Genomic DNA, 15,563 nt, shown 5'->3' with positions numbered 1-15,563 from the left:
TTCCACTCTCCTGGCCGTGGTAATTGCTACTAAAAAAGTTGTTTTCCAGGCTAATTTATCCAGCTCTATTGAGACCAAAGGTTCAAATGGTGGTAGTGTCAGACCTTTAAGGACGATATTAAGATCCCAGGAGGGAAGGTGGTTGATTATTCGGGGACGCAGACGAGTAGCGGCTGTCATGAACCTTTTTACCCATCGATATTCGGCTAGGCTTTGGTCGAAATAGGCACTTAGTGCTGCGATCTGTACCTTGAGGGTGCTGGGTCTAAGGCCTTTTTCCAGCCCCTCTTGTAGGAAATCCAAGATCTGGGTCATGTCAGGATGCCGAAGATCTGGCATATTTGGTTTATACCATGTTAGGAAGGTCTTCCATATTTTGCTGTAAATCGAGTTTGTTATTTGTTTCCTACTTCTTTGTAGGGTATGAATTACTCGGTCTGAGAGTCATTTGGCTTTCAGGAATGTGAACTCAGAAGCCAGGTCGCTAGGTGGAGGTTCTCTGAATCTGGATAGAGTATTAGACCCTGATGGATAAGGTTTTTGATTGCTGGCAGAGTGAGGGGTCCTTCTATGCTTAGACTGTTTAGTGCACAGAACTAGCTCCTTTTGGGCCAAAGTGGGGCTATCAAGATTATCTTGACCTCCTTGGTCCTTACTTTCTGTAAGGTCTTGGGTAGCAATGGAATTGGGGGAAAAGCGTAAGCTAGATAGAAACGCCAAGGGTGAGCGAATGCATCTATCCCCAGGCATACGTCATCTGGATCTAGGGAGAAGGATCAGTCAATAAGTAATGCCTCCTATTTTTTTTCTCCATAAATAAGGTAGTTATCTTAAATATTCGAATTTGGCACAATTCTTCAAACCTTCTTCTCCAATCCATAGCAATTGCAACTTCCTGCACCAACAGGTGGCAGGACTGTATCCGTTTGCAAAATGGCTGACATCGATGCCGATATTTTGAGTGCCTCCTCCATTGCCTTTAATTCGCGGAAGTTGGAAGATTGTCTGCTGGTCTCTTCTGTCCAGACCCCTTGGAAGGGGGTTTGGGCGACAACGGCTCCCCATCCCGTCTTGCTGGCTTTTACCGTGACTGTTATCAGAGGGAATGGAGTCCATGGAACATGGTTCTTAGGTTTCTTGGGCTGAACCACCATGACAGGGATGTCTTCACATAATGAGGGATCACGATCTTCCTGTTTAGGGAGTCTGGGGATCCGTCCCACTGTGCGAGAATATAGGTTTGCAATACCCTGGTGTGAGCTTGAGCCCAAGCTACGGATTGGAAGCAGGTTGTCATGGAGCCGAGGGCTGACATGGCAAATCTTAGAGACAGCTTGTTCCGGGTCTTCAGATTCGTTATCTTGCTTGTCCCTTGGTAGAAAGGAGGTTTGTCTGGCGGAGTCTAACAGAACACTCAGGAACGTTTTTTCTGTGGCAGGGACCAGGTCTGATTTTTGATGATTTATCAACAACCCTAGGGTGGTCAGGTTTTGGATTGTCCTTTGCAGATCTTCCTGGAGTGATGCCACCGAGGGACCTACTAGTAAGAAGTCGTCGAGGTAGGGAATGATGCAGATTTTCTCCTTTCTGATAGAAGCCACTACCTCTGACATAATTTTGGTAAAAATTCTTGGTGCTGAGGATATTCCGAACGGCAATACGTTGAATTGGAAATGTAACGTCTGATCCTCTTGAACCACCGCAAATCTTAGAAATTTTCGGTATGTTGGATGTATAGGGACATGGTAGTATGCGTCTTATAAGTCGATGGTTGCCATCACATTCTTGTCCTATCAAGGGAACTGCTGATTTGATGGACTCCATTTTGAATCTTCGGTAGATGATGTATTGATTTAAGGGTTTCAGATTTATTATTATTCTGTAAGTGCCGTTTGATTTTCTTATCATAAACAGGAATGAATAGTGGCCTGTGTGTCTTTCTGTTTTTGGGACCGGTGAAATAGCCCCCAAGGATTGCAGGATTCTTAGGCTGGACATCAGGGTGGTTTTTAATCTCGGGGAAGTTAGATGAGTTATTCTTACTTTTCTTGGTGGATATGAGGAGAATTCAATCTTCACCCCTTCTTGAATTGCTGTAAAGACCCATTGACTGGAGCAAATCTTTTGCCATTGGGGAAGGTATTTTGTGATTCATCCCCCTACTGCTCTGGCGTCATTGCTTTTGTGGTCGCTGCCCTTTTGAGAAAAAAATATTCCTATCTTTCCACCCTTTGGGGTAGCTCCATCGACCAGACTTCCCTTTCCCCTTGTACTGAGGATTCTACTCCCGAGGGGGGCGAAAGGGGGTCTTCTTGTAGTGTTTGGGTTCTGGCAAGGATCTTTTTTTATTAGCCGCCTTCTCCAGGAGGTCGTCAAGGGCCTGGCCAAACATATATTCTCCCCTGAAGGGAATGGAACACAGTTTGATTTTGGAGGCCACATCACCATTCAACAATTTCAGCCATAGTGCTCGCCTTGTGGAGTTTGATAGGACTGCTGCCCTGGTGGTTACTCTCAGATTCCGCTGAAGCATCTGCCAGAAAGTCCGTGGCCTTTTGCAGTAAAGGTAGGGAAGCTTGTATCTCTTCTCTGGATGTGCCCATAGCCAGATGCTCTTCAAGTTGGTTGAGCCATCTCGACATGGATCGTGCAACACACGAGGAGACTACGTTAGTGTTCAGAAGGGCTGCTGATGTTTCCCAGGATTTCCTGAGAAGGCTGTCCATCTTGCGGTCCAGAGGTTCCTTCAGTTGCGACGAATCCTTGAATGGCAATACTGTCTTTTTAGCGACTCTTACCACCTGAATATCAACCTTGGGTATCTCGGTCCAACATTTTGAAGTTTCTTCGTCTACCGGAAACTTGTCTTTCAATTCTGTTGGTGTGTTCAGTCGTCTTTCAGGATTTTCCCATTCGTCCAGGATTAAGTCCTGAATGTTTTTATGTATTGGGAACACCATTTTTTCTTTGAACGGAGACCACCGAACATCTCTTCCTGGACTGATCTAGTGGGCTTCTCTTCTTCCACCTCCATCGTTCTTCTTACTGCTGTGAGGTCTTCCATTAGTTCTGTTGAGAAATAATATTTTTTATTTTCCAGACCTTCCTCTGCTGGGTTAAGTTCACCTTCCTCTATGAGGTCTTCTGGAAGGGATATTTAGTTCTGGGAGTCTGAGTCTCATTTTTTTTCCAGGGAAACCTTCCTCTTCTTAGCCTTTGGAGGCGAATCAGGAGTGGATCGGGAAAAGGAGGCCAATGAAGATTGAACCTCTTGAAGGACTATCCCCTTGATTTAGTCTATGAGGGACGGCTGTTCCTCCCTAATAATTTTCTCCGTACATTTTTGACAAATATTTTTTGTTTGAAGAAGATAGTTTTTTTGCACATATAGCACACTTCCGGCTTATTTCCTGGTGCAGGATCCTTGTCCCCCTAAAAAAAGAGGGAGAAGGGTAATTAATGTATCAATTCTAACCTGCACCTAGGAAAGGACCCCCAGTGCCAGACTTACTGGGACTGAAATCGCGCTGGGCTCTGCAGACATGGAAAAGATAAGATTCTTGACCATCCAGTGTATAAAATACAAAACGGATTAGGTCCTACCTTAAGATGTCTTCTGTCCAGGGCTCTTATATAGGCGACTGGACTCAGCGCTCTCCCTCTTTCCCTGGGGAGGGGGGTGAGAAAGCTCCTCCCCCTTGGTCCAATTGTGAAGCAGGAACACCTGCAGTTTTTTTTTTCTTTTTTCATTTTACTTCACTGTATGTGCCCTAAACGGACCGGAAGTAACCTAAGGGACCCTGTTTCGGCGTCCCACGTCACTTTCCGGCAGTTTCTAGGTTTCTGCATTCCAAGGTGGAAAGCAGACCGGAAGTGACGTCATCCAGCGGTCCGCGTCACTTCCGGGATCCGGCGCGCATCTCTCCCGCTATGGAAATCGCAAGAGGGTGCCTGAGAGGGGGGAGGAGCTGGGCTGCAGAACTTGAGGAGGCCTCCAGCCCGACACCCACCGAACCTTACCCGCAGGCGCAGACTCGATGGGGGTGGAGGTTCCGAATCCCGGAGCAGCATAAGGGGAGGAGGAGAATACTGCTCGGTCCCAGCGGCCCAGCTTAAAAGGTATGCTGGGTTGTCTGTTGCCGGCACAGAGCACCCTGGATGACCTCTTCATCCCAATAGGGACAGGAAAAACACTGGAGGGAGGAGCTATTTGACCTCTTTGTGTTTCCTGTCCCTATTAGGGTGGGGTGACATCCTCCTTCTTTGGTGCTGTCGTGGGGGGTTATTGGAGAAATAGGACATGCTCGGGTTCTTATAGACTGAGACGCAGATCCGAATTTAAAACAGATGTGTATAAGGATTAATGAGTCCGTGTGCCACTTGAGGAAAAAAAAAAAAAAAAAAGACAGCAGACGGACGTGTCACACAAGGAAGTGTGAACACAGCCTAAGGCTATGTGCCCACGAAGCAGAAATGCTCCGGATTATTTCTGCATCTCCATGGCAGGAAAAAAGCATGCTGATTGTACATGCGGATTGTACATGCGTTTTTCCTGCCAGGGACATGCGGATGTGAAGCGTTCTTCACATGCATTTCCGCATGCGGGTTATCAAGCGCTTTTCCAAGCGATTTTAGCATCACTTGGAAAGTGCTTGACAACTTGCTCACACTATATAAATCCATGCAACTGGCATGGATTTATAAAGTTCTGACCAAGTTAATAGTTAAAAAAAGAATAAAAATGGTAAAAAATAAAAACATTATACTTACCTTCCGATGGCCCCCGGTCTCCTCAGCGATGCGTCTTGGCTCCCTGGCGGTTTGCGATGATGTAAAAGGACCTTCGATGACGTCATTTAGTCATGTGACAGGTCACGCGACCGCTGACGTCGGCAGTCGCGTGACCTGTCATATGACTAAATGACGTCATGTAAGGTCCTTTTAGACCACCGCGAGCCGCTGGGGAGCCAGGACGCACCTTACAGGAGATCGGGTGCCATCAGAAGGTGAGTATAATGTATTTTTTTTATTTTAATTCTTTTTTAACTACAGGTTCTATGGTACCCGGGTCTGGAGGAGAGTCTCCTCTTCTCCAGACCCAGGTACCATCCGCACATTCAATCGCTTAATATCCGCAAGTGTACATGTACTCATGCAGATATTATGGGATTCAATGCAAGTCAATGGCGGCAATTACGCCGTGTTTCCGCTAAATTAATGGACATGCTGCAGATTTTTCCGCAATGATAATCCGCAGCGGAAATTTGCACAGCACATGCGGATTATCATTGGGGACCATGGGGCACGTATTACCAAGCGTTTTTTAATGGGCACATAGCCTTAGGCCACGTTCACATGTTCAGTATTTGGAAGCGAAAACCAGGAGTGGGTGATAAATGCAGAAGTGGTGAAGTGTTTCGATTATACTTTTCCTCCGATTGTTCCACTCCTGGTTTTGGCTTACAAATACTGACCGTGTGAATGTGGCCTAAGAGTAAGGAGCAGCAGGCAGGGTTTACATTTCCTGTTTTTGACACATTTCAGTTGAGAGATCTTCCCCTGGTCACATTAGCAGTTGCTCTTTTTCTGACATTATTTTGGCCGGTAGAGCATAAACTAATTTAATGGGTAATCCTACCCCAGTAAATCTTTAACATCGAGGTTCTGTTTATAAACAAAGCAAGTGACCTAGAAATACACACGACTATTAGTCAGTCCACAAAGCCAACCACACAGAAAGAGAACGCTAACACCCAGTTCATCGCCCCAGTCTGAACCTGGTAGAGTGCCAGCGGCTGACGAAATGGTCACAGTGTCGAAATGTCGGCCCCTCGCGTCTGTTTCATTCTGTATCCACTTCTGTTTGTACCTGGAAATGTTTATTACAAACTCACAAAGTGATCATTTATTAACCAAGAACAACCACTGAACCGTGGATGCTCAGCATTCCTATAATTGCCACAAATGTCCATCTGCGACGGGGAAAAGCCAGCAGAATTCTGCCCCATTCCAATCTTCAAACTCAAGACAGTGTTTTTTTCTAGGTGTAACCAGCCAAATACAAGATGTAAAACAACAAGTACAAACAGTGAAGAGACCTATATAGTAACTCTTAATTTCAGCTGCCAATGTTCAGGTTCTCAGTGTTCCTCTCCCTGCTGAGAGCTCATACTGCTCAGTGCAAGCTGCAGCTGTCTGTCAGGCCGGGGGAGCAGAAACTGAATAGAATTTGACTTATGAGCCCTTTTACTCTTTAGCTGGACTCAAAAAAAAAATTGAAAATCCATGTCAGAATGGCTGTATAATTCTCATATTAAGATAAGCAAAGTAAGTAGCCACCTTCCTCCACTTATGGCCGGTTTACCATACACCTCTAGCCATAGTTGAGATAGTTATAACCATTAGTTCCATTTACAACTAGCCTGCTTTTATGGATTTACACATACATTTCTGGGGTCCCCTGAGGATTAATATTACATCAGTTGGAGACATGATTCATCAAAGAGACTATGCTAAAATTCTGGTGAAACTCGATTTGAAAAGTCATCTGTCTCTAAGCACCGGCTGGAGCTGTGCTCTGATCACTCCTGTTAACCATTTAGATGCTGCAATCAATCATGGACTGATCGCATTTAAATGGTGCCATCGCACGCACGCACCTGCTCCCATCAGCTCCCTCGACACGATCGCAGGGGGCCAATGGGACATCATGGCAGACAGAGACATGCGGAAGGTGCTCATGGCTGCCATCATCGTCCTCCTGCCACTTGCTGGCCTTCATAGAACTATAACAATAAAAACAAAGCAAAAAAAAATAAAACAAAACTATATTTGGTACACTTGTATCCGAAAAAGCCGAAAGAGTCTGATCTGTCAAACTACAGATTTAAACAGCAAGTTAAAACAACGAAAAGAAGAAAAAAAAGCGTCACAATGGCAGAATAAAGATTCATCATTTGCTGCACTTATCTAAAAAGTACAATAAAAAGGAGAGCAAAATTTCATGTGGATCCCAAAATGGTCTCAATAAAAAAAAAAAGTCAGTCCACTGCGTAAAAGACAAGATCTCAACACAGCTCCATTCGCAGAAAAAATGTAAAAAAAAATTATGACTCTTAGAAAATAGTTAAAACTTATTTATAACAAGGTTCTGATTTTTTTAATCACTAAAATAAAAATACTGACCTGGGGAATCCTATTACCAAATCATTCTTACTGCACAATGTAAACTGAAGACAAACCCCCAAAGGCAATTTTTTTGTGGGTGTGGTGGTTGTGGATCGACACTTTTTTTTCCATTTCCAGTGAATTATATGGTAAAGTGAATGGTGTTATTCAAAACTACATCTGGCCCCACAAAAAACATGCTCTCATATGGATGTCGACTAAAATAAAAAATAAGTTCTGCCTTCTGGAACAAGAGGAAGAAAGAAATGACAGCATAAAAACATAAAGTACCGCACTTTCTTTGCAGCAAAAGTCGCATCGCGCACAATTTTCTGTGTATTTGCTGCAGATTTTACCCTTTGCAAAGTATGAAATGCAAACTGAATTTGGCACAAATAACTGACATCCTGTGTATTTTCTGCAACGTGATGATGAGATTTATGGAGATCTCCTCTACCATGCTGCGGATTTTCCATACATAAAATCGGCAGCAAATAGGTGACAACAATAGGCAGAGCGGAGGTGGAGAATGGCCTCAATTCATCACATCGCTGTATGGGAACGATCTGTACAATACTCTGTCCTTACCTTTCTTTATTCCCTTCATTTACATTCTGAGCAATGACTCCGTCTGAAGAAAAATCTGGAAAGGCAAATAGTGAAAAGTGTTACTAAAGCACAAGTATGATTACTGCACCACCTTGTATTTGGCAATTACTAATTTAAGTAAACGGCCATGTAGTTTTCATGGGTGAAACATGTTAAAGGCTTTGTCGGGCACCTAAAATGTCTTTTCTAAATATCTATCTTTACTCCCTAACCACTTTTGTAATTTGCATTATTACACAACACCCTACAGTTCTCCCCATCTAGCTAACCCCTAAATGTGTTTTTTTAACTGCACTTCCTGTGACATTTTCTTTGGAAGGAGTCTCACACAGTACATCACAGGAGGCTGGGGCTGCACTCACTCCCTGCAGTGCCCATAGCTCCCCTTGGAATAGCACGTCATTGGGGGGCAGCGCTGCAGTTACTTACTACAGTTTCTTGCAACACTGCCCTCTGAATATGTCCTGGAACTATGGTGATAGAATCTGTGGGTAAGGCGAGTGCAGCGTCGGCTCTATGCTTCTGTCTCTACACCATATCTTCTGTGACACAAGACATTGTGAGGGGGCGGACATAGATGCAGTCAGTGGGGTCACGCACGGCATCTATCTTCCCTGATGTCTTCTTTCACAAAACATGCGGCATGAGCAGAGTGCCGGCGCTGCACTCACCTCTCCTACAGCTTCTATCACAATTGGAGGTTTTCAGAGGGCAGTGACGCAAAAAACTGTAGTAAGCAACTGCAGCGCAGCCCTGTTAAGACGTACTGTTCAAAGAGGGGCGAGAGACACTGCAGAGAAGTGAGTGCAGCCCCGGCATCCTCTGTACAGCACCACTGAATCATTGTTGCTTTACAAATAACAATAGAGCTGGGTGATTAATCAAATTAATTCACCTTCTCCATCAGTGTTTACATTTGGTCAGGATCATTATTAAATCGATGTTGGCCCTTCCACCCCTTCAGGTGGCGCCAATGTAGGCGCCTAGTAGAAGCGGCAGCAGTGTGTAGAGGCAGCCTAGGAACAGTTGGGGGATTGATCGGGAGGTACTTGTAAAAGAGTAACACTATGCAGCAGGCTTATCAGCTCAGGAAGGATGCCTCTACTTCCCGTAGATCATGAAGTGACAGCATCTCTGAATGAATCCATTGCAGGATTCTGTACTGTAGTGGTTACACTCTGTTAAGGCATGTAGAAGCAGCTTCATCAGCCATCAGATAGGGGTCATGCAAAATTATCGGCTCCAGCGTGATCTGATGTTTATGAAAAGTTCAATCTGCTGCAAGAGACATGACAATACTAGATCCTGCACAGGACATGTGTCCATGGTTTAAAGAGATCTATATCTATCTATATACATACACACACCTCTCTATCTAATTGCTGCAGAGGCAAAAGATTTTCATCAGTCTGTGGATGACATAGGACGTATCATCCTTATCACAAGGCAGGAGGTCTGTGACTCTGTCAATATAGGAGGCACAGACCAGTGATGCCCATCAGGCAAGACTGCATAGCATTTGGCGTGGTGGATTGGATTTATAAAAGGTATTTTTTGTGATATGCAGGGGGAGTTAGTGTCTTATATACATGTTGATTGGCTATGGTACATGAATAGTTAACCCCTTTCAGGACTGATGACGTATGGGTACGTCATCGGTGGCCTTCCTGCCTTTGATGTGGGCTCCGGGACTGAGCCTGCATATTTAACTGCAGATGACAGCTGTTAAATGCCTCTGACAGTGGCATCCAACACGCGCTGGCCGGAGGCGCATCCCGAGACCCGCCTATAGGTGTCCCTGTCATGTGATCACAGGGCACTGATGGGTTGTTATAACAGCCAGGGGTCTGCAGAAGACCCCCATGACGGTCACTGTGAATATCCACAAGCCGGCGTTCGTAAGTGATGATGATTTCTGCTACACATAGCAGGACTGAAGCCCTGCTATGAGTCTCACAAGCGATCAGACGATCTAACTATTGAAGCCAGTGAAAAACAACAGTTTTTAAAAATATATATATATAAAAAAAACTCACAAAAGTTCAAATCACCCCCCTCCTTTTGTCCCATTCAAAATAAAAAAGTTAAGAAAACAAAAAATACACGTTTCATATCTCTGTGTTCAGAGACGCCAGATCAAAATATAAACCAAATTAATCAGATCGGTAAATGGCGCAACGATAAATAAATCAAAATGTCAGAATTACATTTTTTTGGGCCGCCGCAACATAGCAATAAACTGCAATAAGAGGCGATCAAAACATCATATCTACCCCAAAATGGCATCAATAAAAATGTCAGCTCAGGGCGCAAAAAATAAGCCCTCACCCAGCTCCAGATCCCAAAAAATGGAGACAAGAACTTTTTTTTTTCTTTCAAATTTCGGGATTTTTTTTTACCACTTAAGTAAAAAAGAACCTATACATGTTTAGTATCAGCGTACTGGTACTGACCTGGGGAATCATAATGGCAGGTCAGTTTTACCGTATAAAACAATTGTGGAATTGCACTTTTTTTTCAATTTCACCAAACTTGGATTGTTTTTCCCCTTTTTCCAGAACACTAAATGGGAAAAATGAATGATGTCATTCAAAAGTGCAACTCGTCCCGCAAAAAACAAGCAATAGCATGGCCATATTGACGCAAAAATACAAAAAGTTAAACCTCTGGGAAGAAGGGGAGACAAAAGCAAACAAAAAAAAAACAAAAAAAAAAAAACGGAAAATTGCCTGGGGGTGAAGGTGTTAAAGGGGTTGCCCGGAACTTTACCATTGATAGCTATGGATAGATCATCAATGTCTGGTTGGTGGGGGTGTGACACCCAGCAAACCCGGCAATCAGCTGTTTCCGGTGTCGGCTGGGACTGCTCAGCTATGGCCATCAACAGAATAGTGACTTTGGCCAGGTTCTATACATCCACCCCCTACTGATTTGAATATCTAGCGGATGTGCAGTACCCAGGCGTGGCCACTATTCCATCGACGGAGCTGTGCAGCTCTGTAACTGGAGCTATTCTGTCCGACACCGGGGCCAGCTGATCGGCAGGGGTGCAGGGTGTCACACCACCGCAGATCAGGCATTTATGACCGATCCTAAGACTAGGCCATCAATGCTAAAGACCCGTACACCTCCTTTGAAAGATGGTGGCTTTTCTTTACATTGTGAAAAAGTGGTGACAGGTTCCCTTTAAGGCCTACCTGTCTGCGACAGATACATATGGCGCAGGTGGGATAGGGGTTAAAAATAATTAGTAGAGCTACGGAAAAAAAACAAAAAAAAAAACCTGCATGTAACTCCGGTCCGAATTGGTGTTGAAAAGTCTAACATACACTTTTAGAAAAACTTTTGTATTTTGGGTTTGCACAATGCAATCCATTATTCTTCATCTGAAAAAGCAGATTCGAGGTGACTATACCAAGAGTCATTAGCAAAAAAACCACACACCCCATTGTTTCTAAAGCACTTAATGTCTGTAAGAGAGCGCTTATAATTTACTGCACTCGGTGAAGGGCTTGACATTCAGGAGAATTACCCTGGAAAAAAGAAACTACAAAGAAACAGCACAACAACATTTCTATTTATTGGTAAATCTCAATGAATCACGAGCGAGGCAGCACCTGCTTTGGTTAAAATAGTCGGTGAGTAATTGCCGTGTCACAATGTAAAGGTTCGGGCATACATCCTCAGGCTGCGCTGCTGTACATTAGTGACCTGGATAAAAATGTATATAAATCTAAGAAGCCGCCTCAAACCACAAAACAAAATATCACAGATACAAATGCTGCCTGCTCAGGCTTTCTGCAGATACAATAAATGTAACAGCCGGTATTTATCACATTCACAATAGACAGTAAGAGTCCTGTCATAGCGGATCTCCGAGAGTTTACCATCGTCTGTGCTCAGCTTCAGAAAAACGTCTAGGAAAAAACAGAAAACTTCCGTGCGCTGCCGTGTATCTCCGGATCCAGCTTACAGTTAGTAAAATACACCCAAAAAAGCAGATCATATATCAGCAAGGTGGGACGTGACCGCTTCTAAAGGATTGCAACATTTCTAGACAGACGTTTTTTCGTTTTTGTTCTTTTTTTTATTCTTTATTTTATTTCTCCTCTTACATGAGCCAGTACTTTCTTTTAAAAGTTTCCATCAATGTGGCCATATGACGGATTGTTTGCTTCGTATCCCCTCCATTCACTTTACCCTAAAACACACTTTGGCTATGTGCGCACGTTCAGGATTTGAAGCAGAAATTTCCGCAGCATTTCTGCATCTCCTTGGCAGGAAAAACCGCACTGTTTTGCCATGTTTTTGATGCGGTTTTGAAGCGTTTTTGTACATCAATGAATGCTTTTTGGAGCTAAATAAAGTTATTTGGTGGGACATTGCTTAAACCCTTGGATTACCTTCAGATCTGGGGTGAGTATATTGGTTAATTTAAATGATTAAATAATGTGTCTGTTGTATTTCAAATAAAGTGTTTACTCTATGTCTGTGTGTTTATTTAACTCTTTAATTAGGTTTGAGGATGAAAGGGTCTGATTGACACCTTGTCATCACCAAACAAAAGAGCTAGGTGTCAGCTAATCACATTTCCATTCATGTAATTTCTGAAGCAGCTGTGAAATGCTATTTTTAGCCCTAGAAGTTGCCATTAGGCAAACATGGTCCTTGGCTATTATCAACAGCTCACAGCTGTTTCGTTAGCCGCTACATCCCCCCGATCAGCACTGAGCCGCACTTTGTATGCAGCGGATTTTTTCTGCGTCCAAAACGCGGTGTTCTAATGCCGCACTTTTGTTGTCGGTACATGTGAATCCACCGCATATAATGACACTTCAATCGGTCAAAGTCTGCAGCGGAGACTAGCGTGTCTGCTACAGAAATTGACATGCTGTGGGTGAGTTTGGGTACGATGCCATGATCAGGAGCTGCTGCGTGTTTATACAGCGTCAAATCCGCAGTGTCCAGATGTTACAGCATCATGGATGGGATCTCTAGAAATCCCATGCCCACTATGCGTGTATCTGAGGATGAGAATCAACCGTGGACACTAACATGCCGCACGTCTTTCAGGACAACAGCATGTAAAATTCTCTTGCGGACTCGCTAGTGTCCGCAACAGAAATTTGACCACCAGAAAGTTTTGAATGCGGTAAATTTGCATGGTTCAGTGAACGCATGTGGATTTACCTGCGTTCAATAGAATGCAACGTTTTGGATGCAGCAAAAAATGTGTGTCCAAAGCGCTGCTACGTCCGGATCGTGGGCACAGAGCCTAAAATTTTAAAAAAATTGCCGCAAGCTCCCGCGTCATCTTTATAACCAGTAGACGGTGTTAGAACCCTCCTGCTTGTTTTTTCCATCTTGTGTTTTGCGGTCACGTGACCATCTGCTTTTATATTCCAGCTCCGCCCTTTTGGCTGTGCTGGACTTCAGTGTTTGACTGTTTCTCTAGCCTGGTGCTTCTGTGCCTTTCTCTGTCAGTTCGCTTGGTCCTTCTGGGACCTCTAGTACCTTTTTGTCTGTCTTCTGCAACAACTTCTCTGTTTAGGAGGTGTCCCATTTTTAGTTCTTTTAGGGACCACTCCCCTAATGCTATAGGTCTTCGTTTAGACTAGCCGAGGACTAAGGCGGTTCTGTTCGCTAGGAATAGGCAGCCCGCTACATCGTAGGGATTCAGCTTAGTTTTACTGTAGGGACAGTTTTCCCTTATCTTTCCTTAGCACATGTTGCAGATCATAACAGTAAGTCCAGCCCAAAAAAACTAAAAGGAAAGAAATTCGGGGATCAGTATGGTTTCCGTCCAGGATTTGTCTCTGGAGGTTGCCAAGCTCCAGCAACACGTCAGTAGCTGTTCTGAGGCGCATTTTGTGGAACCCAAGGTAGGACTGCCTGATGTTTTTTATGGTAAACAGCAAGATTTTTTTTTTCTTTAAAAATGCTTGTTTGTTATATTTTCGTTAGAGACCAAGGTCTACTGGGAATGAATCACAGCGCATTGGTTTTATTATGTCACTTTTGCGCAAAGAACCACAGGGGTGGGCCTTTTCTCCCCAACCTAATGATCCATGTTTAAGGTCTGTAGAAGAAATTTTTTCTGCTATGGGCTTATTATATGACGATCCTGATCGAATCTCATCTGCTGAGGCAGAACTCAAGGCGTTTGCTTCAGGGGTCAGGTGATGTTGAAAATAATTGCACACACTTCAGAAGATGGGCCGCAGAGATTAAATGGAATGATCCAGCTCTGAAATGTCTATTTCTTGCTGGTCTAAGTGAAAGGGTTAAGGATTTGCTAATAAAATTCCCGAAACCTGACTCTGCAGGATGCCATGCAATTAGCTGTTCGTGTGGATAGGAGACTGAGATTTAGACAGCATGAGGTAAAGACTCCTGTAATGCCAGGTCCTAGTCCCCAGAAAATCTGCTCTGACGGCAGAGAACCGATGGAGGTGGGGGCGAAGTCGCTCCCCTCTCAGGAAAGAGACCGGAGGTTCGCCGAGGGATTATGTCTATTGTGGTAAAGCTGACCATTTGATTAAGTATTGTGAGCTTCGTTTAAGTAAAGAAAAAAAAAGGTCAGTTAGGCCCGTATAGCTTGTTTACGCTCTGCAGTAGTATTTCTTTCTGGGAGTACTACTTTGCAGGAAAATTTGACTGAATTTCAGGTATTTGTGGATTGTGGTTCAACACTTAATGTGATTGATTAAGGGTTTTTGGAAAACCTTAAATTGAAATCCAAACCTTTGTCATCACCTATTTCTGTGATTGCAATTGATAACACTCCCTTGAAATGTATTACTCACAAGGTTGCGGCATTTCCCCTCAGTATCAATGGAGTTCATCAAGAAATTTTGGAATTGGTTGCATTAGATAATTTACCCTCTCCGGACGTTCTAGGATTGCCCTGGTTAAAACTGCACAATCCTTTGCTGGACTGGTCTACTAATGTGATTAAGTCTTGGAGTCCGAAGTGCTATGATAAATGATGTAATGGTCGCATTGCGGCTGTGGAAAAAAGGGAATTACCAGTACCTATTCAAGATTTTTGGAGGGTTTTTTCAGAGGAGGAGTCGCAAATTTTACCTTCTCATTAGGATTATGATTGCGCCATTGAGTTTGTTCCGGGAGCTACTCTTCCCAAGAGTCGCTTGTTTAATCTGACTATCCCTGAAAGAAAGGCCTTGGAGGAATACATACAGACTAGCTTGGCTGCTGGTCACATTAGACCTTCTAAGTCGCCTGTGGCAGTTGGATTTTTCTTTGGTAAAAAAAAAAAGAAGGGGGGTTTGCGTCCATGTCTGGATTTTCGTGAAATTAATAAAGATTACCATACGCAATTCCTACCCATTGCCGCTAATTCCTCACTTGTTTAACCAGTTGGTGGGGGCCAAGTGGTTCTCTAAAATTGCTCTCCGGGGGGCATACAATTTGTTACGAGTGAAGGAGGGTGATGAATGGAAAACTGCTTTTAACACTCCGGTAGGTCATTTTGAGAATCTGGTGATGCCTTTTGGTCTTACCAATGCACCTGCATTTTTTCAGAACCTTATTAATGACATCCTGAGGCCTTTGATTGGTAAGAATGTGGTTGTGTATTTGGATGACATTTTGATTTATTCACCAGATCTAGAGTCCCATTGGGAGAGTGTAAGTGAAGTTTTGCAGTTATTGAGTGATAGCTCACTTTTTGCTAAGCTGGAGAAATGTGAGTTCGCTGTGCAGAAAATTTGTTTTTTGGGCTACATTGTCTCCAGCGAGGTCTTTGAGATGGACCCGGTGAAGGT

General features: G+C 43.8%; 1 protein-coding gene across 1 annotated transcript in view; it reads right to left on the bottom strand.

Annotated features, from left to right (window-relative positions):
• Positions 1-15,563, bottom strand: part of TDRD15 (tudor domain containing 15) — an 81,289-nt gene that overhangs the window by 58,712 nt on the left and 7,014 nt on the right. The window contains exon 2 of the mRNA XM_073674050.1: positions 7,756-7,810. The gene's annotated coding sequence lies outside the window, so the exon portion shown is untranslated. The remainder of the gene's footprint in view (positions 1-7,755; positions 7,811-15,563) is intronic.

Source organism: Phyllobates terribilis, unplaced genomic scaffold (genome assembly GCF_046119375.1).
Source record: "Phyllobates terribilis strain yellow unplaced genomic scaffold, ASM4611937v1 Scaffold_3__8_contigs__length_932513732, whole genome shotgun sequence".
Classification (NCBI taxonomy): domain Eukaryota; kingdom Metazoa; phylum Chordata; class Amphibia; order Anura; family Dendrobatidae; genus Phyllobates; species Phyllobates terribilis.
Note: the sequence above shows the minus strand (reverse complement) of the source record. Positions and strands in the feature narration are given on the sequence as shown.